Source organism: Bos indicus x Bos taurus, chromosome 20 (assembly GCF_003369695.1).
Source record: "Bos indicus x Bos taurus breed Angus x Brahman F1 hybrid chromosome 20, Bos_hybrid_MaternalHap_v2.0, whole genome shotgun sequence".
NCBI lineage: Eukaryota > Metazoa > Chordata > Mammalia > Artiodactyla > Bovidae > Bos > Bos indicus x Bos taurus.
This window is the reverse complement of record NC_040095.1, coordinates 2,204,559-2,226,552: the sequence shown is the minus strand read 5'-3', so window position 1 is coordinate 2,226,552 and position 21,994 is coordinate 2,204,559. Positions and strand designations below refer to the sequence as shown.

General features: G+C 50.4%; 1 protein-coding gene and 1 long non-coding RNA gene across 2 annotated transcripts in view; one reads left to right on the top strand and one right to left on the bottom strand.

Annotated features, from left to right (window-relative positions):
• The window catches only part of KCNIP1 (potassium voltage-gated channel interacting protein 1), a 407,173-nt gene that overhangs the window by 298,088 nt on the left and 87,091 nt on the right, over nt 1-21,994 (bottom strand). The gene's annotated exons all lie outside the window — the stretch shown is intronic.
• LOC113878874 overlaps nt 10,305-21,994 on the top strand; it is a 30,674-nt gene continuing 18,984 nt past the window's right edge. Inside the window, exon 1 of the long non-coding RNA XR_003507153.1 lies at nt 10,305-10,421. This is a non-coding gene — a long non-coding RNA (uncharacterized LOC113878874). The remainder of the gene's footprint in view (nt 10,422-21,994) is intronic.

The following is a 21,994-nucleotide window of genomic DNA, read 5'->3' as shown; positions in this document are numbered from 1 at the left end:
AAAAGCTTTTATATTTTTGTAATCAAGTTGGTCAGTCTTTTCCTTTGTGGCATTGGAGACTGGTGTTCTCAGAATGATTCTATAAAAATAGTGTCCATGTTTTCTTTGCTTATTTTGTAGTCTCACTTTTTTATATGTAAGTGCGTGACCTTTGTTTGGGTATGAGACGTGAGGCTCCAGCTTTGTTTCATTCCAAACCCCTTGTTAGCAACCCTTGGGTGAGCCATCTTCTCCTCTGAATCACAAACTGACCTTGATCTGGCTCTGAATTCCCATTTGTGTCGAGTTTATTTCTGGCCTTTCCATTTTGTTCCATTGATCTGTCTTGCCTTGGGTATAAGTTTTCTGATAGCCTGACTTGATTCAAGGATAAAACCTGGACTCTTTTCAGGGTTTGAATGTCTTTCCCTCAATCCCCCATAAATAACAATTCCTTCCACAGAGTTTTTCTCTTTAGTTCTTAAGAAGAGATGAGGACAACAGAAGTTCAAGACTCTATTTTCTGATGAAGTCTGGAATGCCATTACTCTGGGCTATTGATTGAGGGCAGAGTTTTCAGCCAAGATGATGGTGGAGTTGATAACCTTGTATGGAAACTGAAGAGCCCAGCAGAGATGAATTCCCCCCTTCACAGAATGAGCTGGAAGTCTTTGGATTCCTGGTGCTGTGCACACCCCTGGGATTTCATTTGGGCCTGTCTCCTTTCTTCTTCTAAATGTCAAAGACTTCAAAACTCAACTCACTTGTGCCTTTACCCAGAGAACCTCTGGTGAGGCTCTTCTCTGTGCTGCTCGCCCGAGTTCAGCTCTGTCTTAGCTCCTAGCACGTGCACACAGTAAATAAAACCCCATCTTGCCTCTAAACCAGCCCCTGAGACCATTGTGGGCTTCCCCAGGGCAGGATCCAGGCCTGGGTTGACTTGCGCCGTTTACTTTGCACTGACCCTCAGCCTGGCACTCTGGGATGTATGTGGGTTGGAGGTGTGTATTGATTTTTTGCATAAAAGCAATATATGCTCATTGTAGAAGATCCTGATAACAGAATTGCTCTAAACAACCCACCCCCCAGGCCCAATGCCTTTTCTAGAAGAAACCACACAGTGTGGCATCTTGGTAAACATCTACGGAAGAGTTGACCTGCTTTCCCACACCGGCTAGCTGCTTACCCCCCTTTAGAGATGAAAGCAGTTCACTCATGTCCCACTTTTATTTGATCACATGGTGTCACTTCTGCTGAACTCTACTGGTCAAACACTCAAGTGCTGCCCAGATTACAGGAGAGAATGCACAAACCCCAGGTAACTGTCAGCCTTAGTCTGGAAGAGTTTTGTAAGAAGGGAGAGAGGAGGTCAGCCTGAAACAATGAAGAGAGGAGACGATGCAGATACCTCTGCACACCCTCAGTGGTGGTGGGGTAGTCAGGTTGATGAGGATGGCGTGATATACAGGGCATGGCAGCCTGATCTTCAAGAGGAGGCAATTTCCATTAATGTGATAGACACTGAGCTGAGCACCTCAAAACCTCAAAACGACACAGTCAAATCCAATCGCTGTCTTGGTATATCAGGAGCAGAACCCAGACTCAAAGAAGCGTGGGGAGTCATCCAAGGTCAGGGAGCTGGGAAACCACAAACGGGAGGAAACACTGATGTCTGCCCTGAGTGTAAAGCCCTAACACACTCTCAGCCACCACCCACACCTCTCTTGAGTTCCTATAACATAGGACCTACGGACAGGAAAGCTGCAAAGCTTGGGAGTCTTGGAATCCTAATGCCCAGAGGCGCCCTGGAATGGTGCCCACCTCAGCCTTGCCTCCCTGTGGGGACCTCCTTCAGTCCCCAGAAGGATGTGTCCCCCTTGTCCCCCATTCCTGGAAGCATCACCCAGTGGGCTGTCTCCATTGTGTCTGTCCCACTGGCATGGTGGGCTTTCGCAGGTGGTCAGGAATGCTTGCAGTCAGGTTACTGCAAGCCCCAGGGCTCCCATCTTTGAACCACCTCTGCTGCCACCTGTGTGTGCCCATGAGTGCTCCATCCACATGCCCCACCCACACTGGTGATTCTCGTGGCAGACTTTATTTTCTTGGGCTCTGCAGATGGTGACTGCAGTCGTGAAATTAAAAGACGCTTGCTCCTTGGAAGAAAAGCGATGGCAAACCTAGACAGTATATTAAAAAGCAGAGACATTACTGCCAACAAAGGTCTGCATAGTCAAAGCTATGGTTTTTCCAGAAGTCATGGATGGATGTGAGAGGTGGACCATAAAGAAAGCTGAGTGCTGAAGAATTGATGCTCTCAAATTGTGGTGTTAGAGAAGACTCTTGAGAGTCCCTTGGACAGCAAGGAAGTCAGTCTTGAATATTCATTGGAAGGACTGATGCTGAAGCTGAAGCTCCAATACTTTGGCCACCTCATTAGAAAAGACCCTGATGCTGGGAAAGATTGAAGGCAAAAGGAGAAGGCGACGAAAGAGGATGAGATGATTGGATGACATCACTGACTCAATGGATGTGAGTTTGAGCAAACTCAGGGAAATAGTGAAGGACAGGGAAGTCTGGCGTGCTGCAGTCCATGGGGTTGCAAAGAGTCAGACATGACCGAGTGACTGAACAGCAACAACGGTCTATTGGCTAATGAGCATCAGGGGAGAAAATTCATTGATACGATTGTCTTGGTGAAAGAGATAAACCTTCTGTGAGATCCAGACAGTGCTAGGCCGTGGCTGCAGAGGGTGAGGACAGGGGCAGAGGGAAACATTTATTGGACGTCATTTGGGCACCAGGCACACAGTCGTGCCCCACAGGTGATTTCACGTCACCGTCCCCTAGCAGCCCAGGGGGCAGGTAGTACGAGCTTGTAGAAATATGGACACAAGGTCTCAGGGAGGTGAAATAATAGGCCCCAGGTCACATAGCTGATAGCAGGCTGAGACCAGACTGAAAAGAAATTCTTCCAACTTCTATTACTCTTCAAGAGCTATGACCCGAAGTCACTTTCAGAGGTTTTAAAAAGCAAACTGAAAGGAGGAATGTGGCTCCCTTCCTGTCTAACGTCCGGAAGTGTACCTGCTGTGGGTGAGGAGGTGGGAGCCCGGATATCCGCAAACTGCCTTCTGCAATCCTTTAACTCGAGTCTAGGATCTTGAAAGACATGACAAAGACCATTAGATTGAAATAGGGGCCGTTTCCTCTAACACAGTAACTTTCCTGTAAACTTAAAATGAGAAACTAAGAGACTGGGCGATATCCTTTTAGTAGCTGCTCAGTGTAAATGCATTTTGAGAGCAAATGTTCCTTCAGAAGAGATCATTTCTAATGTTCTTTCAAATTGTCAATTTGGAGGATGAAGGGGAATGTGATTAGAAGACCAAAATAACAAAGAATTTTGAGACCAGCAAAAACGTTGCCTGCACGAATGTATAATTTAAACTGCCGAAGTGCTCTCACAGTTTTGATGCCAAATATACTTAATCAGTAATAATCCTGTCCCTCAAGAAGGCTCCTAATTTGCTTTATTGCCTTTTTAGATTTGTCCCCTTTCATTTTCTAAAATATAATCATAGTTCAGTGACTCCATCTGTGAGCGATTCGGCGATGAATTCTGGGTGGTAATGATGTACAACCAGCGTATAACAATTCCTTAATCACGCTGTTTCCTCTATTGTCGCCTCATTTGAATTCATGGTTTCCAGAAAATTCAATTATATTTGCAATTTCATCAAGGAATTACTCAGATAAATAACTGACAGAATAACAGTTCACTTATTTGTCAGGAATGAAGCAAAAGGAAGGGGGTGCAGAGAGAAGAAATGAGGGAAGAGAGATTTGGTAAAAAGCAGCATCAAGAAGTTGAGTTTTCCTGAGAGGCAGACAGGAAGGGTGGCGGTATGACAGCTGTGGACGCCAGCTTGGCCAGCGGCAGGGGCGTGACAGGAAAACCCTAAATGAGAATCTGCCTGCAGGGCAGGAGACCCAGGTTCGAACCCTGAGTCAGGAAGATCCCCTGGAGAAGGGAATGCCTACCCACTTCAGTATTCTTGTCTGGAGAATTCCATGGACAGAGAAGCCTGGCAGACTACAGTCAATGGGGTTGCAAAGAGTTGGACATAACTGAGCGATCAATACTTTCACTTTCAACACTTGCCAATTGAAATCTCCTCACAGATCAGGCCTGGCTTAACTCCCCTCTCCTCGCCATCACTGGCTTTTGCTGCATTTGTGGCACCCTGGCCTTCATTCCAGGTAGAAATTGGTGACGGGACATTGTGAGCCCATTGCCACCTCTGTCATCTGAGTTTCATATTGGATTTTGGCTGCCACACACCCCAGCTGCTTTCTGGTTGCTGTGCAAAGCCTTCTCTCGACTTTAATCTTACCCATCAGAGTCTCTGAGTTTCCAAGAAGAAAATTAGTCATTGTGCACAAAGCTGACGAGCATCTGTTGGCCTCCTGCCTGTTAGGGGCACCTGGCTCATTACACCCACCCACTGTTGGAAGGTCCAGTCGTCACACAGCATGTATTTCACCTCCACTCGAAGCCACATCTGTCCTCGTCTCAGTCGTAGGTGCTACCAAACACGCATCCCTCCAGATGCTCCCACGGGAGATAGGACTGGGGGCCAGAAAGAGAGCCACCGCTGTGTCCACTGTACTGGCAGCACTAGGGGTCTTCACTGCGGTGCACGGATTTTTCCAGTTGTGGTACGCAGGCGCTTCTACAGCTGTGTTCCACGGGCTCTAGCGTGCGCAGCCTCAGTAGTGGTGGTACATGGACTGACTCTGTTGTGACTTGTGGCCTTAGCTGCCATGGGGCATGTGGGATCTTAGTTCCCTGACCAGGGATCAAACCCTCATCCCTGCATTGGAAGGCAGAGTCTTAACCACTGGAACCCCAGGGAAGTCCCAGCACTAACTATTTTGGAGGCTGGTCTTGCAGACAGTTACCACTAAGCCATGACAACAGCCACCAGCTCAGGTCCTACTCAGGGCCGCTGCTGGGACAGACAACATGTGCTCTGTGCTCTCCCGGAAGCAGATATAATCACCAATGACAGCCTTTTTTTTTTTTTTTTTTCCAGTGAGTGTTAGCTGATGTTCTTCCAGGTCACAGACCCCCAGGACAGCAAAGCTTCCTTCTTTGTCCCCTCTACATACGCAGGGGAGGGGAAGCCGAAGCACCTCTGTAGAAAACAATACTCTATTCAGGGTTCTCTACCCTGGCATGCACCTCCTATCAGAGATATATTTCTCACTATCAATTAGCTTGCATATCTTTTAAAATTAAGTTTTGAGAAATAAATTGGTGGTGATGGAAAGTGGACAACATCAACACCCTTTACCTAAATATGTCCAGGGACCCACCCTGGTTGAACAGTGTTGGGTTCGTTGACACGTTGCACTGAGGGGGAATGCCCACCAGGGGCAGCAGTGAGCTGCCTGGGTAACAAGGTGCTCACAAAAGACAGAAAAGAATTGAGGCTTGTGCGCGGTGAGTTTAGGGAGAGTTCAGGGAAGAGGGACTTTGCTCTGGATTGGATGTTCTCAGGTAGCAAGGGGTCTTTATACATCTTATCTGTAAGGCAGAAGTAATGAAGAAGGAAATGGCAACCCACTCCAGTATTCTTGCCTAGGAAATCCCAGGGACAGAGGAGCCCGGCAGGACATAACTGAGCAGTCAGACGACAGTAACAACAACAGCAGCAACACATGATGCTGTTACTGGTAGATTAGCCAGAAGAGGGAGACCCTGGTCATTTCTGTGGTTCAGACAAGGTTCTTGCTTCTGTCTGTGTTCATCGTTGTGTTCATGGGACATGATTTTGAAGTGGTCTTATCTGTATCTTGCTCCATTCTGGTCCGTGTAGCCTTGCCTGATGTCCATGTTCTGGGAAATCATTTACGTTTAACAGGTAAACACCAGGACCCGGCCAGGAGTGCCAGGACAACTCCTGCCTATAAGGGTGTTTATCTCTTTCTGAATAATATGCTTTTCCAAGGTCGCTCAGTTGGTAAAGAAAATCTGCCTGCAATGCAGGAGACCTGGGTTCGATTCCTGGGTTAGGAAGATGCCCTGGAGAAGGAAATGGCAACCCACTCCAGTATTCTTGCCTGGAGAATCCCGTGGACAGAGGAGCCTGGCAGGCTGCAGTCCAGGGGGTCGCAAGAGTCAGACACGACTTAGTGGGTAATCACCACCAAGGCCATGGATACTTCTTCATACCTGTGTTCTCAGTTATTCCACATGTTCCTCTAAATATTATCAAAGAGTGCCAGGACACACAAGTCAGCCATAGCTGAGCCCTCCCTGGTCCTGCAGAGGTGACAGCGATAGTGGGGTGGGATGAGCAACCTGCTTGAGGCCCACAAGGATGTTGTGAGTGCTAAGTCACTGCACTCATGTCCGACTCTTTGCAACCCTAAGGACCATAGCCCACCAGGCTCCTCTGTCCATGGGATTCTCCAGGCCAAGAACACTGGAGTGGATTGCCTTGCCCTCCTCCAGGGGATCTTCCCGACCCAGGGATCGAACCTGGGTCCCTCACGTCTCCTGTACTTGCAGGCTGGTTGTTTACCACTAGCACCACCTGGGAAGCCCCTCACAAGGATGTTATTAGCTACAAAATGGGAGGCACACCGCATGGCCAGGAGATACTTCATGCTAGAGCCACGACTTAGAGGAGCCTTAAAAACAAATAGGAGTTGATCAGAGCAAGAGAAGGGAGAGAGTGTTCCCTATTGGGGGAACAGCTATGTCAAAGCTGTTGAATTTAGTGGAAGAGGAAAAAGCCTGGATGATAGGCAGGCACTAGGCCAGGCACAAAAACCTTTCGGAGGAGTCCGGGTAGAAATTAGCCTATGGTGAGTGATGGGGAGTCATGGAAAGGTTGTCAGCTGGGAGAGAACTGGTCTGTCATGCTTTGCACGAGATGCTCAGAGTGCCCAGGAGAAAGGAAGACAGGCTTCAGTGCCCGAACTGGGCCTTTGCTAGAGGAGGCCTCCGGTCCCATGCAACTGTTTCTTGCCATCAGAGCAGAAGAAGCCACATGAGGAGGTGACCCTGAGGGTAGCGTTAGGAGAACTGACCCATGGCTGAGCACGTGGCCCCTCAGCTGCTTCCGATCCCGGCTGACGCATACTTGGCACTTACTAACCCCCAGCACTGCTCCAAGCCCCTTCTATGGATTGTTGTATTTTATCCTCACAATGATCTGATGGGGATTCTCAATTTTTTTAGTGCTAAGTCATAGGTGATGAAACTGAAGCACTGAGAGGCGGAGAAGTTTGCTCAAGGTCACGCAGCTATTAAGCGGCAGAGCGAAAGTTCCACAATGAGCAGCGGTGTGTTCAGGGTGGGTGTTCCTTTCCTGCGGGCTCCACTGAGCCTCCTGAGTGCTGGGCTCTGCTCTGGGCTCTTCGCCTATGGTGGCTCATCTGGACCTCACAAAACTGTGGACCACAGGTGTGTGCCGCTCTTCAAAGTCAGTCGGGGCCCAGAGTACAATTTGGAAAGGGAAGGCTATTTTCAGGAGTGGAGGAAAGGGCTGGAAGTTTACTAGTTACAGAGAAGCCTTTTGATTAACAAGTGTGCCAGCTTCAAGTCCTGAGCACCCAGTACAAGGCATGCTGCTTTGACACTAACTCTTGGAAATTCTTATGTATATTTAAATGTATGTGGAAGTGAAGTGAAGTGAAAGTCACTCAGTCGTGTCTGACTCTTTGTGACCCCATGGACTATAGTCCATGGAATTCTCCAGGCCAGAGTACTGGAGTGGGTAGCCCTTCCCTTCTTCAGGGGATCTTCCCAACCCAGGGATCGAACTCAGGTCTCCCACATTGCAGGTGGATTCTTTACCATCTGAGCCACTAAGGAAGCCCAAGAATACTGGTGTGGGTAGGTTATCCCTTCTCCAGGGGATCTTCCCAACCCAGGAATCAACCTGGGGTCTCCTGCATTGCAGGCGGATTCTTTACCAACTGAAGCATGCACAAAACGACTGACTGCCTATCTTTGTCTTTTGTGTGTTTAAAGTTTTTTTTTTTTTTTTCTTTTTGATGTGGACCATTTTTTAAAGTCTTTATTGAATTTGTTACAATATTTCTTTTTCCATGTTTTGGTGTTTTGACCTCGAGGCATACGGGATCTTAGCTCCTAGATCAGGGACAGAACCTCCACTGCCTACTTTGGAAGATAAAATCTTAACTTCTGGACCACTGGGGAAAGCTCCTGGTTACCTTTGAAATAGATGGCAATAGAATGTGGTGGAGAGGGCAGGAGAGGGCTGGATTCTCATTTCTGAGGAAGATTTCTCATGGAGATGCTGTGATAACATTAACAGTCCAGGCTAGGGAGAATTTTCTGCTTTGAATAAAGGATAAAATGCCGCCTCTGCCCTTCTCGCCTGTGCAACCCTCCACAGGTCACTTAAACTCTATGAGCCTCAGTTTCCTCATCTGTAAATCGGGAATAACGATGCTCACTTGGTGGGTTGTTTCCAAGATTTGAAAGTACTCTTGAAATGTCTGTTAGGGTATGTGGCACCTAATGGATGCTGGGTGAATGACAGGAAGTATTAAAACCAGTCATTTTAAACAGCGCTCTAGATCACTGACAAGTACAGCTTCATTTCCCTGTGATGAGAGCGGAGAAGGAGTGAGGACGGGCTTTGAATGTGCCCAAACGAGCTCACGAGCTATTGTTTGTTTGCAGTATCTTTTCACTTGTGGCTTTATATCTTGTCCATTCTTAAAAACTGTTACATAGAAACGGATGCTTCATTGGTAATTGTTCCCTTTGGTGGTCAGTGTTCCTCAAGCAACTCTCTCCATTAATGAATCACCATGACAACCTGCCCACTTAAGAGGCTTGCAGCTGGCCCACGCTTGTCCCAGGGAGTACGTGGTCACGCCTCCAAGGGCCTGGGGGCTTCCGTAACTGGGCAGCAGAGGGGGGGAGTGCATCTACCTGTAGGACCTAAAACGTGGGCATGAGAGGGCACAGGGTCTGGCCCACAGCAGATACAAAAGGAATGCTGGTGTGAGTAAAATGAGATAACGAGATTTGGGAGAGGGGGTTCTGAAACAGGGCAATTGCCCTGAGTCCAAAAATGTAAGGTGCCTCATGCTGCTAGGAAGTGATGGTGAGGAGTCTACTAAGAATTATCCCGGCCTGGGATAGTTCTGTTCATTCATTCCTTCAGCATTCAGCATTATTAATAAGCTAGGCACTTATGTAATGAAATACGGTTTCTATCCTTATTATAGCTCACAGAGTAGTTAGGGAAACACCAAAATAGACAAAATCCAGGGGGGCAAGTGCTTCTGAGAGGAACATATGGGATGTTGTGGGAGCCCAGACTTGGGGTGATCTGGGAGGGCTTTTCAGAGGAAGAGTTGTCAAGTCTGGGCACGTGGATGGATGAGCATGAGTCATGCAGAAGGAAAGAGGGCAGGGATGTAGATGCCTGCTCCTAGTGGAAGAAATGACATGCACCAAGAGAGGGAACGTGATGACTCCAATCAGAGACTCAAGACCTTCTGTGTCAGCAGGGTCTCATTTGTAAACAATAAGAATTAAGCCTAGATGATCTAAGCAGGAGGATTAGTTGACTCATTGAGAAACACCAGGGGGTGTTAGTGATCAAGAACCCACCTGTCAATGTAGAAGACTCAAAATGTAGATTTGATCCTGGGGTTGGGAAGATTACACTGGAGTAGGAAATGGCAATCTACTCCAATATTCTTGCCTGGAAAATCCTATGGATGGAGGAGCTTTACAGGCTACAGTCCCTGGGGTCATGAAGAGTTGGACATGACTGAGCCACTGAACACACACACACACACAGAGTCACTTTGGAGGCTATGTCTCAGAGGTAGCCCCCAGTATAGCATTGATGAACTGGTCCTGGGAAGATATCCATTGTCAACTGGCATCCATGTGCTGGTTGTTTGGCCAGCATCACAGAATCAGTTCTGATGCTGCTCCTGAAAACTAGACATGAGCATCACAGGGTCAGTTCTGATGCTGCTCCTGAAAACTAGACATGAGCATCACAGGGTCAGTTCTGACGCTGCTCCTGAAAACTAGACATGAGCATAACAGGGTCAGTTCTGATGCTGCTCCTGAAAACTAGACATGGTGGGTCCCCTGCCACCTCTTTCACAAACAGGCTCCACGTGGTTCCAGATTCTTCACGTCATAGCTTGCAGCGCTAACCTTGGGCCACGAGGGTCTGGTTAACTGGGTAGGATGTCTGTGCTCACCATAGCTACCAAAGAGGCTGGAGCAGAGGGCATGCAGCGCTCCCAGATTTATGGAGGTAGTCTCTGCTTTGCATGAGGGTTTTCCAAACACGGCGTGGAGGGAAGAACAATGCTGGGGAACTGACAAGGGAAGCTTTATCATGGGAGACTCTGGGCTCACAAAGGTGAGTAAGACATGATAATTGCCTTCAACCTAACGGAAGTGATAGTCTTCTCGGTAAATAAGAGACTGGAGAAAGTGCAGGGAGAGAGCAGAGTGGAAATCGGGCAAGGCATAGAATGAGCCAACATCAGGGTTCTGATCTGTAACCTTGGGCCTGTGATGTGGCAGGAACCCCTGCGATGCCCCGTGTGAGAAATGCTGACCGTGAACCATTCTGCCCCCAAGGTCTGTCTGAGTCAGTGGGACAGGACTGGGCAGGACTGTCCTGATAGGGTTAACAGTTCTTCAAAGACAGGGCTGTCCTCCAAACCCCTGGAGGACATTAACTGAGCCCTTAATTAATTCACCATTAATTGAACCCTACAGAAATAATTTCTATTTTATATTTGTAATGACACGTTGGACACTTGAACCTGCAGGGCTGCAACTTCCACCCGAAACAACCACTCAAATCTGGGTGATTGCCTAATGAGGGCAGCACAACTCCCCCAAAGTTCTGATGAATTTGGGAGGCCCTCTGCCCTCTGAGGGTGGGAAAAAGTGCTGGGAGAGGCTGAGAAGGCAAACCTTAGTACCTCAGTAGAACTGGCTGCTAAGTCGCTTCAGTCGTGTCCGACTCTGTGCAACCCCATAGACGGCAGCCCACCAGGCTCCCCCGTCCCTGGGATTCTCCAGGCAAGAACACTGGAGTGGGTTGTCATTCCCTTCAATGCATGAAAGTGAAAAGTGAAAGTGAAGTCGCTCAGTTGCGTCCGACTCCTAGCGACCCCATGGACTGCAGCCCACCGGGCTCCTCCGTCCACGGGATTCTCCAGGCAAAAGTACTGGAATGGGGTGCCATCCCTCTTACAAAAGGATGAACTGTCTTTATTCCAATCTCTCTGGACAGGATTGTTCTGCCCTAGCTCTGTTCTCCAGGACTGGATAAACCAAATCCCTTTAAGTTCTTTATATCTTCACTAGGACCACTGAGCACATCTGTATTTCTTTTTGTCCAAGAAAGTTTTTGCTTCATCTGACTTTTCTCATTTTATATATAATTTGTGTTATCATGTGTTTACATGTTTCTGCTGTTCTTCTGATCTGCTGATGCTTAACAGGTGTTGATGAGAAAGTCCATATTCAACTAGAATTCTTTCAGTGCTTGTAGTCAGTGGAATAATAGTCATCCCCAATATATTCCGGGTTTCCCTAATGGCTCAGAGGTAAAGAATCCACCTGCCAATGCAAGGGATGCAAGTTTGATCCCTGGATCAGGACGCTCCCCTGGAGAAGGAAATGGAAACCCACTCCAGTAGTCTTGCTGGGAAATCCCATGGACAGAGGAGCCTGGCAGGCTACAGTCCCTGGGTTGGCAGAGAGTCAGACATGATGAGTGCCTGAGTGCGCGCGCGTGCACACACACACACACACACACACACACACTCACACACACACACACACTCTTGTGAAGCACAGGCTCTAGGGCACGCAGCCTTCAGTAGTGGCAGCTCCCGAACTCTAGAGTGTAGACTCGATCATAATAGTTGGTGCACAGGCTTAGTTGCTCCTTGCATGTGGGATCTTCTTGGCTCGGGGGTTGAACTTGTGTCTCCTGCATTGGCAGGTGGATTCGTGACCCCTGAGCCACCTGGGAAGCCCCACATTTGTGTTGTTTTGAGCCTCTGAGTGTTGATTTGTTAGAGCAGCATTAGGTAACAGATATAGTGCCTATTCTCAGGGCTTCACTATCAAGCAAGGAGCCGCCATGAAGATGTTAGAACCAAGACTCTTGAAGGGCGCAGAGTTCTGAATAGGGAACAAAAGCTTTGTTTGTAGACTTGCTCCTCCTGCTAAACAATGGCAGAACTATTTGCAGGGCAGCAGACGCAGAGAATGGACGTGTGGACATGGTGAGGGGAGGGATGAACTGGGAGGCTAGAATTGAGATAGTCACACATACACCACCACGTGTAAAATAGATGGCTAGTGGGAAGCTGCTGTACAGCACAAAGAGCTCAGTGTGGTACTCCGCGATGACCTAGGGGTGGGATGGGCAGTGGGAGGGGAGACATATATATAATGTAGTCATGACTGATTTGCATTGTTGTGAGGCAGAAACCAACATGATAAGAAAAATAATGATCCCAATTTTGTGTCTTGGGGTATTCGATTGTTATGGTGATCAGAGAAGCTAGTATGAGCTGAAAGGAGCTAATTTCTTTGTGAAAGGAGATTAATCTTAAGAAGTATACTCCTTTGAATCGGTCCTAAGATTGGCCATCATGAAATCAAAATACCCCTGAGGTTGTCAGCCATCTGGACTTCTGTTTTCTCTTCTCAAGGGGTCATGTCCCCTGGCGGTGGTAACAGAATAGAGGGGCACTGGAAGACAGAAGTGAGTTAAGGGGGAGCCAGGACTTCTCTGTATCCTGGTGGAACGCTGGAGGTGGTCAGCAGCCTGGAGGGAGTGCTGAGGCTCCTGATATTAGGGGCCCCTCTCAGCTTTAGCCCTACAGTCAGATCAGGAGAGAGTGAGACTCAGAGGTTAAAATGGACCCAGTGGGAAAATGCAGAAAACTCTGGAGTAAAGAACCCATTCCTAGGCATTTGCTGACAACTGAATTGGTAGGAGATGTGGCTGCTCTAACTGAAACCAAGAGACTGGAGCGGATAATATTGCTCTTGCATGTCAAACGTCCACTATTTTCCTTTCTGCTAAGAAATATTTTTCCCGTTTCCCTCTGAGAAACCATCCCTCTCCTACCTAGTCCTTTTGGTTAAGATGGGGTTAAATACACCCCTTAATCCAGGAGCCTGGAGAAGGGCATAGCAACCCACTCCAGTATTCTTGCCTGGAGAATCCTATGGACAGAGGAGCCTGGTAGGCTACAGTCCATGGAGTCACAGAGTCAGACATGACTGAGCGACTAACTCACTCAGGTGGACTTCAAGGAATGGAAACATCAAATAGGAGATACATCTAAAGAATAAAACTAAGTCTAAATCACACCCTTGGTTAATGCGGGAGCACATGTTATGCCTTGGGCACCTGGAGAAAGGAGACTAAATTCTGTCAGGACCTGGAGGGGGCTCACATGGCTTGTTGTAGCATCCCAGGGGAGGGGTGTGAGGACCCGGCCGGGCCAGCTGGTAGAGTGTCAAGGGTGGGAAACAGATCTGGGTGTGGCACAGGCCCTGCCTCATCTGGAGCCTGGGCTAAGGCAGTAGGGAGAGAGGTGGGGTGTGGCAGCCATGACCTGGGAGTCAGGTCAAATAGACTAGAACACTGAAAACTCACAGCAAGACGTGAGCTCGGAGAGAGAGGACAGAATTGTCCGATTACACAGCCAGTGCGGGAGCCAACTAACTCCAACCTGGTGCTCGGCATCACCCCGCAGCTGTGGGCATCAGAAACAGGTTACTCCAGCCAGTCTTCCAAGGTTATCAAAGGAAGCAGAAGGGGAGGAAGCCCCAGTTCCCATCCCTTCACTGCCAGTGCAGGCATCTACTGATGGTCTTCACTAGGGGCCCTTGCTGGGCTGGCTGTAACAGCCGCTCCTGACTCAGAGCATGCTCAGGGTAACAAAGGAAGAAGCAGGAGCTCTCAGCTCACTTTAAACTGCCAGCCTCTCTAGGTCGTGCCGCTTGCTTGCGGAAGATTGAGTGGGACAGATGGTGGGTGGCAGTTTCCCTGGTCTTGGCGCAAACTTCCTGGGAACCGCACAAATCAAGCCCTTCTACTGTTGTTCAAGGGAGACTGCCGACGGTGACTGAGGGGCTGGGTTAGGAGTGAAGGACCTCAGTCGCCTCACCTCAACTCTGCCCTGTCGTTTTCTTTAGTCCCCACCAGCACAGCCCGGCCTTGAGGCCTGGGTGATTCAGAGGCTGGAGTAGGGAAGGGAGCAGAGGGCAGTGGAAAGGGAGGGGTTGATAGCTGCTGGTGGGGACCTGGGGGGCCACATGCGTCCCTGTGAGAGGAGGAGGCCAGCTGCTCTCCTTAGGAGAGTTCAAGTTCAGTCCTAGCTCTGACCCCTTCTAGTGGTGTGGCCCTCAGGAAGCTTCTTCCTAGAACCTCAGCTCTTCCTTGTAAAATGGAAATGATAATAGCTGTCAACTCACAAGAAGGCAGTTGTGTAGATGAATACATTCCAGCAATCATTTTATAGTCAGCAGCGGGAATGCACCCCAGGACTCTTCCTTGATCCCCTCCCATGTTCCCTTCTGATTCGTCTGAGACCGTCTATCAACTGTCAGATCAGGAAGGGCCATCCATCCATCTGCTCAAAAGTCACTGAGCATTTTCTTCGTGTTCAAGGCTTTGGGAGAGACCACAGTTAGCGAGAGGGGCGAGCGTGCTGCTCTCGTAATGGGACTCTTTCCTGGCCATCTAGGTGCTCACGAAATTGATAAGAAAGCTGAGACCCAGAGGGGGCAAGGCTTCTGCCCACAGTGACGGAGCCACGAAGGTGGGACCCGTGGGTGGCACCATGCCTGGGTCTCCACCTCCAAGGGCGAGGCCTGGCAGGACTAGATGAGGCATCAACATTTGCTGAACTGGTGAGCCCATGAATCAGGAACTCCCAGACTAGTGGCCTTTCTATGGCCTGCTCCTGAATAACTGGGTGGCGGATACGTGTATGGAGGGAAAAGCGTGAGTACTTTCCCCTATGTGGCCCCTAGTCCCTTCTCCCTCTGTAAAGGTTGGGCTGAGAGAGCTGGACAGGCTTTGCTCTCTATCTTGGGACATTGAATCAGGAGCCAAAGAAACATAATAATGTCATTCAGAAATGTGGAGCTCATGGCCATGCCTGCAAATCATGTCAGGTCTGTAGAACTGAAGTGTAAGGGAAATCAGACGCCAAGGAGAAAGGCTTTTTTTTTTTTTTTTAAAGGAAAAGCAATTAATTCTCAGGTACTAATACTATTCTTTCAGGATTCAACAAATCATACCCCTAACTTTTGTAGGGCTTGTGACAAGAATACAAACACAGGACTAGCCCTCCTTCCAAAAATGTCCACATCCTGATCCCGGGAACCTGTATGTGTGGATACCTGACAACAGGGTATCAGGTTGCAGATGGAATTAAGGTCTCTAATAAGCTGGCTTCAAGTGGGGAGCTTACCCTGGATTATCTGATTGGGCCCAAGTATCCCAAGGGGTCTTGTGAGTGGGAGACGGAGGCAGGGGAGAGACCCAGAGAGACAGTGGTGTGAGGAAGACCTGGTGACCACAGCTAGCTTGGAAGGTGGAGGAAGGGGCCCCAGGCTGCGGAAAGCAGGTCGGGAGAGTCAGGGCCTCGCATTCTCCCTCGGGCCTTCCAGAAAGAGTGCAGCCCTACTGAAGCCCTGATTTTAGCCCAGCGAGGCCCATTCTGGGTTTCTCACCTCTAGAACCGTGAAACAGGAAATTCACACTGTTTAAAGTCACCACTGTTTTAAGCTCCGGAAGTAGCCTCAGGGCTATTTGGAGAGGGAATTTGAGGTCCTGGTACCCAGAGTGTGGTCCTGGTGGGCAAAAACCCCATGGCCCTTTCTCCTCCTCTCCTCACTCTGTGGGGAGGGGCATGGATGGGGGAGGATCAGAGCGGGTCCTCTAAATCAGGAGCATAGCCATATCAGAAATCTGATTGAGCCCTGGCTTCCACCCACTCCCGTGGTCTGGGTTCTCCTCTGTCACGTCTGGGCTGATGGCATCATTCTGTTTATGTCCCTCTGCCACAGCCAAAAAGACGTCCACTCAGAAGGCAACGAGGAAGGCAACAGACGACGGGGTCAGGTTCATTTGGCAGAAAAGGGACACCATCCTGAGTACAGGATGATGCATCCTGGGAGTTGCCTGTGGTCCCTGCATCAGAGTGCCCAGGGCCAGCGAGATGGGTTTTCCCTGGAGACACTCATCATGCATAGTGAGCAAAGACCCATCTCTAGTTACCCAGGGCAGAGGCCCAAGGTCAGGCTGGATGGACCCCAGAAGGGCAGGTCCCGGGCCCTTGCAGATGAGCCAAGTACAGCTGAGACTAGAGGAGGGACTTGATCTCAGGCACGCATCTAACTAATGCTGAGTCCTTACCATGGCTACAGGGCCCCTGAGGATCCCGCCTGCTAGTCTCTCTGGCTTCACAGAGGTCCTCAACCACACGGCCTCCCTTCCCGTCCCTGAAAAGACCTCAGAGTCTTTGCAATGCTGTCTCCTCCACAAGGAGCTGCCAGAAAGGGAAAGGGACTAACAAAAAGTCACGGAGCTCATCAGGGGCCCATGGGGGATGCGACTCCAGCATCTACCCAACTGTACGAGCCCTAACGGGACAAGGCTTAACAAAGGTTCAGGGAATGGATGACACTTGAGAACCAACCATGGTCCTAGCTCTGCTCACTTACTTCCTCTTGTAGAGCAGCAGCTGTGCTTATGATAGAAAACAGTGTCAGGCTTCATTCAAGATCTTCTCACTTTCACCCAAGAACCAAGCACTGTAATGGGTCCCAGGGATACAGCCCAGGGGCAGGACCAGAGATGACTTCGTGGCTGCAGATGCCCCTTCCCTCCTCTGCTTCTCCATCTCTGACCTGAGTTTGTGGCTGGACAGAAACAGAAGTGCAGAGTGCCTGCACAGATACACACACATTCGTACACAGGGCACACCTGCACCCATCGTCAGGGGCTGGGAGCCCCGCCCAGCATGCTCCCTGGTGGGTGCGGCCTCAGAGTGTCTCTCCCCTCAGGGGGCTCTTTGTTCTAAGCTCCCTGGAGCTGGCCCTGTTATCTGAATCACAAAGCCTCGCTACAAAGGTGCCCTGTTCTCTCTGCTTCCTACCACAGAGATTGCGGGCAAGGGCTGCTGCACATAATTGACCTCAGATGAAAAACAGTGGCTTCAAGGTCTGCTCCCACCACTGCAAGTGTCCTGCAGCCGTCCAGTCCTGCAGAGACCCTGGGATGGCACCTGCAGAGACAGTAATGCAAACTGAAATACAGTTTACTTACAGGATGTTCAAGAAGCCCATTTCCTGCACACCTGAGGCTGTAGGCTGAAAGTCACACTGCTCACTCATGCTCAGACTGATTACTGAAGTGGGCAGAGAGGGGCAGCTGAGGGCAAAGGCCCTGGAAGAGGGTGCCCGGACAGGGTGCTGGGCCAGGACAGATTCTGGGTGAGCGGGAGGGAACGTCTGCAGGTCTAGCCAAAGTGGTGGGAGAGTGCCCTCAGCCACAGGTATTGCTTGATCTTGATGTCTCCATGACTGCCACGCCTTAACACCAGATGTTCTTGGGTTAAAGTTCCAGGCACATTTCTAAGCAGTCGAATCTCTGCCCCAACTCGGAGCAAAGCTGTTGCCACCACCCCCTCCTCTCCCCGTCCCCAATGAGCCCCGAAACAGAAAGCAACAGATCTATAGGAGGTCTCGGGTCCTGGCTGGAGGCAGACGGGGAGAGGACCAGGAGGTCTGCTCAGCCCAGTCACCTGACCCTGGGTGTTCTGTGCCGCCCGAGGCCGGGGCTTTGCCAGGGACACGCTCTTCTCCTGTCCACTGTCTTAGAGTTCACATTCAGTCCTGCCAACTCTCCTCTGAGGCAGGTACTGCTAATTTCTCCACCTTGGAGGTGAGGCCCAAGGTCACAGCACAGATCTGTGGTTGTGAGGTGGTTTGAGCTCCAACCTCTGTGTCTTCCTGTAATACCATGTTAAGAGGGATCACAGATCAGATTCCGGCCAGGCTTCTACTTCCCTTACTCAACGAGGTGAACTCTACGGCCAGGGATGGCCTCTGTGCCCTCAGTACAGCAGGCTAACGTGCTCCTTGTTCTGTTGACCTCTCGGCTCTTGGTCACTTCCTCTTCCTCCACCCCCTCTCCTCCTTCCTCGACACCACCCTTGGGCTGACTTTCCTCCATTCTCCACTGTCCTCTCCCCGATCCACTCTCTGCCATTTCCTGCCCTGCTCTGTCCCATAGTCTGTGCCACCAGGCAGGGGTTTTTATTGCACCTCCCTCCCTGTCCAGCTGCAGCGCCAGAGGTGGCTGCACCCTGAGGTCTCAGCTCCACCCACGTTGAGCTCCAGCATCGCTGGGCTCCCCTCTCCTTGCTCCATCAGGCCCTGGGATGCTAACGACTTCCTCTGTTGCTAGTCCCGGGCACATACATTCTTGGGGTTTCCCTCAACACTGCCCGACCCCCTTCAGACTCTCTTTCCTTAGTCTCACTGACTGTGCCCTCTCTTTTCTGCAGGCCCTCTGAACTGGTACAGTGCTCTTCCAGCTTCCTTCTACTTTCCAGTTTCCTGCTCTGCCTTCTCTTCAGGCTCACATCCTTTATCTATTAAACACTGATGAGCCTCAAAGGCTGGTTCAAGATGCTCTTCTTTTGTCAACCCATGCCATCAACCTGGTGATCTCATCTGCCCCCTGAGCTGCAATCACCGCCCACCCAGATGACTCATTGAGGCCTCTCTCTAATCTAGGTTTTTCTGAGCTCCAGCCTGGATAATTCAACCCCTTCCTTGATGTTTCCCCTTGACTTTGCCCAAGGCATCTTAAACACAACATACCCTAACCTAACCTTCTTTCTTAATGAAGGAGACCACCATTGATGTAGTTGTGCAAGCTGGCGACCCGGAAGTCATCCTTGACCTTGCCTTCCACTCCTCTCCCACACCCAATCCATCACCAAGTTCTATCCACCTCTCTCTACTCCCACAGACACCTGGTCCAGGCTACCATCAAATTTTATGTTGTTACTTGATCCCCCAACATCCCTGTTGCTTCTGCACACTCTCTGAGCTGCCCTCTGCAATGTGGCCAAGGAGATCGTTTCACAATGCAAATTGTGTCATAGCATCCACTGCCTAGAGTCTTCAACGGCTCCCGGGTGCTCTTTGGTCTTGCATGGGCTGTCCCCGCCAGCCTCTCCCGTGTCCCGTCCCTCACTTGCCCTTGATGTCTCCCCCTCCAGGAAGCGTGGTCTGCCACCCTCCCACTCGCAAGCACCCTCCCTCCACAGCGGCGTCTGCGTGTGTCGGCCCTCACCCTCGCCCTCTTCAATCTGACCGCTTCACCCCTGCCCCTGCCCTTGACTCCCACTCATCCTAAAGTTCTCAGCACCACAGTCACAGCCTCAAACAGCTGCTCGGATCTCCTGACCAACGACACTGTACCACTCATTACAGTTTTAGCTTAACCCTTACTTGTATGTTTCATGAATACGTTTTCCCACCTGCTATGTCACCCAAGAGGGTTAAGGGCCCATGTGTCTTGGATCCAGCAGTGCCTACTGTCTGGATCCAGCAGTGCCTGAATTCCTCATATCCTTGAACTTGCTAATTATGTGAACCATTAAATTTCTGCATTACTTATGCTAATGCAGAGCTGGAGTTTACATCACTTGAACAAAACAGAATCCTCATTGAAATGACGTCTGTGTCCTCTCAGTACCCCATTGCCCCCAGAAGCTTCCCAAGGTCTCCTTGGGAAGGTGTCAGGAAAGAGCCTCACCTGGAATCGCTTCAGTTTGGTTCCACTTTGCCTCTGGCTTGCTGTGTGACCTCAGCACATCCTCTGTTTTCTTTTCTGTGAAATAACTGAGCCTCTGCTCTGGGATTGTGACGTTCTGTGCTTTTTCCACCAGGGCCATATGACGGTTTTCTACTTGACTATCTGAGCTCGTCTGGCCTCGTCTGGACAGCCAGGTAGAGCCCTTGTTGTAAGAAGGAAGGGATGGACCACTCCTTCAGGCTCTAAGTCTGCAGGCCAATGTGCTCTCAGGAGCTCCTAAGCTCCGTGCCCACAGCCTGCCCCTCCCTGCCATCTCCCACCATCCCCTGGGGAATAAAATGTGCCAACCCATGATTGAATTGGGCTGGGGCCTGCAAAGCCTGGGGAGGGGCAATGTTGCCCCAAGTCTTAAGGCTTTGCCAGGCCTGGTCCTGCTGCAGCTGAGGCCCTGTCAGGTTAAACCAGGCCTGCCAAGGCTAGCTCCGAGGGCCGGGCAAAGAGCTGGGACGCCACTCACCCCTTCCCTCTGCAGCATCAGGCAGACCTCCTTATGGAGAGGCAGCAGAAAGTGACAGGGACAGATGCCAAGCTCAGCCCCTCCCACTGCCCCTCATCATTCGGGCTCTCCTGACCCATTTCGGGAATGAGCTGTAATCGCAGGTGGTGAGGGGACTTCCTGGAAGGCAGCCTGGGGCCCTGGCACTCAGCCAAGCCTGCACGCTTGTTCCTCACCTGTGTCTGCCTCCCAGTTAGCCTGCCGAGCTTTATAAATGCTGCTATTTGTGGAATTAAAATTTCTTCTTATTTGCATCTGGCAGCATGGTGGCAGGGAGCAGGGGAAGGGGTGATGGGGGCTAAAGGCTTCTGGTTGGGCCCTGGGCCTAAGGTAGAGATGCTAAATGCCATGGACCACTGCTGACCATCTGACTCCAGGGACCGGTGGCGCCCATGGACCGGGAGGATCCACCAAGGCACGAAGGCAGGGGGATGGACTTAGGTGAGGGGAGGAGACCCAGCACAACCATCCCCTGCAGCCGCCTCAACAGGCCTGGGAGGTCTCTGCCCTCCCTCTGTCCTGGACTGCCAGAGACAAATCACTCATGACTCGCCCTCTCCTTTATCTGAGACCAAGTTTCTAGAAGCAAGACCCTCTGTACTGGAGGTTTATCAAGTAAGCGCTTCCAGGAGAAACCAGCAAACAAGGGGAGAGGAGGGCGAGATGCTGAGCGAGGCTGCTGTCTGAGACTCAATCCCGCCAGGACAGAGGGGACCACAGATGCCCAGGCTGGGTGGGGAGGGGCGGGCTTCTCATCCCACCACCGGGCTGGGTGCTGGGAAAGATGGGAGAGAGCGGCGATGCCGAGCAGGGCCCTGTGGGACTCCTGAGCACCAAGGCCTTTTTGTCCCCTGTTGTTATAGCCGAGACTCCGGCCTCTATGACCTTCTCTCAGTTTCAAAGGGCAGAACAGTTGCTGATCAAAGGAGGAACAGCAATGAAAATACCTCTTGTTGTTGTTCAGTCGCTCAGTTCTGTCCGACTCTTTGCAACCCCATGGACTGCAGCACACCAGGCCTCCCCAAGCTTGCTCAAGCTCATGGGCGCTGAGTCAGTGATGCCATCCAACCATCTCATCCTCTGTTGTCCCCTTCTCCTTCCACCTTCAATCTTTCCCAGCATCAGGGTCTTTTCCAATGAGTCGGCTCTTCACACACATCAAGCGGCCAAAGTAAGGCAAGATCAAAGGACCAGAGAGGCTCTTCAAGATTAGGAGAGGGACTACCTGAGACCCTGCACACACCCTCATCTTGTCAGGAACCCCAACCTTTTGAACTTTGCAGAAGGAAGAATATAAGACTGTTACTGCCTCCATCTTTGCAACATATCCTGCCTAACTACATAACCTTTCCCTCCTCACCAGGGAGACAGGCACAGTTCTTGAGGTGCTCGTTACCTCTCTGCCTGGCAAAGTAATAAAGTCACTCTCTGCTTCTCCTCCACAACTCCGTCTCTGTATTTCTTTTTCACACTGGGGCACAGAGAGGCAAGAGTTTGGCAGCAGCGGGACACAGACTCCAGGCTGCACTTCAGGTTCCAGGCGAGTGAG